We start from the raw sequence: 1,963 nt of genomic DNA on the forward strand, positions 1-1,963 counted from the left end.
CGTGCTTGAAAGCAACTTCACATTGCAATCATTCTACTTTCTTAGCAATTATTGTATTTAGTATCTATGTCCATAATTCTGTATTCAATCTAACGGCAATTCTAGACTGACGTCCATAAATGCCTTAAGAAACCCGAAACATCGTTATATCAAATTCTATGCCGTCGAAACTACGTTCTTGCTGTTGATAACTTAGAGGGCTGCCACATAGGATCTCTTTATTGTTTTTCCTGTTAGCCCTATTTTTTGCAACCTAATATGTATCAAGCGTTCAAGCTGTAAGTGGGCTGCTTCTGTGTTGGCAGAGCTGTGTAGCGCTTTGCATTGGATCTGTGTCTGCGCTTTCTTTCTAACAGACTCTGTGGTTGGTCGGAGGCGTTGTTGGAAGTTAATCGCCAGTAGTGTAGGGCAGTTGGAAGTTAGTCGTCAACAGTGATGGAAGTACTGTTGGGCAGTTGGAGGTGAACAGCCAGCAGTGGTGGATGTTAAATGTGAGAAGTTAGCATTGATGGAGGGTAGACGTCTGAAGTATTAGCGTAGGCTAACAATCTGGAAGTATCCGACTTGGAGATTGAAAATTACTCATGATTTACCTTTGTACTAGTTGTCAATAACAATTTATATTCGTGTTTGAACTGGACTTCAGATTATTAACATAAAAAATACATTATTTGGTTTGCAACAAAATCTTTCCTTTGATAACCACATGCCTATTAGCGGTTAGTGGCTTTAGTAGTTAGAATCTTTTATTTAGCTGGCAGTACCGACGCTCGCTGTATTGCAGTAGTTCGCGTAATGAAGATTTTTGTGAGGTAAGTGCTTAATGAAATGTATAGGTTATTGTCAGGATTGCTTCTTATTCGGGGCCATTCTTTTGTATTAATTATTTGAAGTCAGGTTGTAACTTTTTTTTTTTTTTTTTTTTTTAGATTGCGTTGCGCTAGGCTAGAATATTGTGGGTCAGTGTTGACATGATGAGAAAAAGTAAAGAGAAAGTAGGCTCAGTACGTTCAGTTTCACTCAACTGTTTCGGAATCAAATAACGTAGAAGTTTCATCTTCTCAGTCATTCTGCAATTTAAGTACAGACACACTCATTTAAATATAGAAGTTTCAAAGCTTATATGCATAACATTGTTTGCCTAGAGTACATACAATCTTTCACATAGAGAAGCACCGTCAAAATGAGTAATTGTCAGAATTTCTCCCAAAACTGGAATCCAAAATATTAACATGGTACTCAAAAACTATTTCAGTGCTTCTTCCTCTCTATATGAGCTCGCTTATACGAAAGGTTCATTGTCTCGCGGAATCACATTATTTCAGCAAGTAATTATCGGTTTCGACCGTCACCGAAGCAATTCAGTTCCAAGCACATTGAGAACCACATTGTCAATTACGATGTTAACAAACCATAAACGCATATTTAGCTGACACGCAAAAGGAATCAGCAAATACGTGATAAGCGTTTATGGTGTACTGCAATCGAAATGGACATTGGCGCAGTAAAAGAGCTGTTGATAAGACATAACAATTGGGCATGATAAGTGAGTATACACAACTTTGCACGATGACTCGAACACGTGGCTCACGATTATTTCCTTTCATTTTGCCTGTACGTGTGCAATGCGTTGGCGTCATCATTTCCTTTCGCTCAGGAATAAAATTTCCGCCCCCGGGTGGGCTCGAACCACCAACCTTTCGGTTAACAGCCGAACGCGCTAGCCGATTGCGCCACGGAGGCGACAGACGTGCGCGTTATAACGCGCTTCTCTAACCGCTGCTTCTCTCTTTAACCACGCCTCCAACTGTTCCAACAGTTACGTCACAACTCGACAAATTCTGCTCGATATGTGGATCCGCCCACGGTCTAGCGATGTGTGATGGCACTATCTCCAAGACGCTGTGATTTAATCCAGCAATAACAATTACAAATAGCTCATCACGTTTGTTAGGCATTTAAT

At 40.2% G+C, this 1,963-nt stretch overlaps 1 non-coding gene across 1 annotated transcript; it reads right to left on the reverse strand.

Annotated features, from left to right (window-relative positions):
- Positions 1-1,669: 1,669 nt before the first annotated feature.
- Positions 1,670-1,743, reverse strand: Trnan-guu. Its single transcript has one exon. It is a non-coding gene; the product is annotated as a tRNA-Asn (tRNA).
- Between the last annotated feature and the right edge of the window lie 220 nt (positions 1,744-1,963).

The sequence above is a fragment of the Schistocerca piceifrons genome, chromosome 1 (genome assembly GCF_021461385.2).
Source record: "Schistocerca piceifrons isolate TAMUIC-IGC-003096 chromosome 1, iqSchPice1.1, whole genome shotgun sequence".
Taxonomy (NCBI): Eukaryota; Metazoa; Arthropoda; class Insecta; order Orthoptera; family Acrididae; genus Schistocerca; species Schistocerca piceifrons.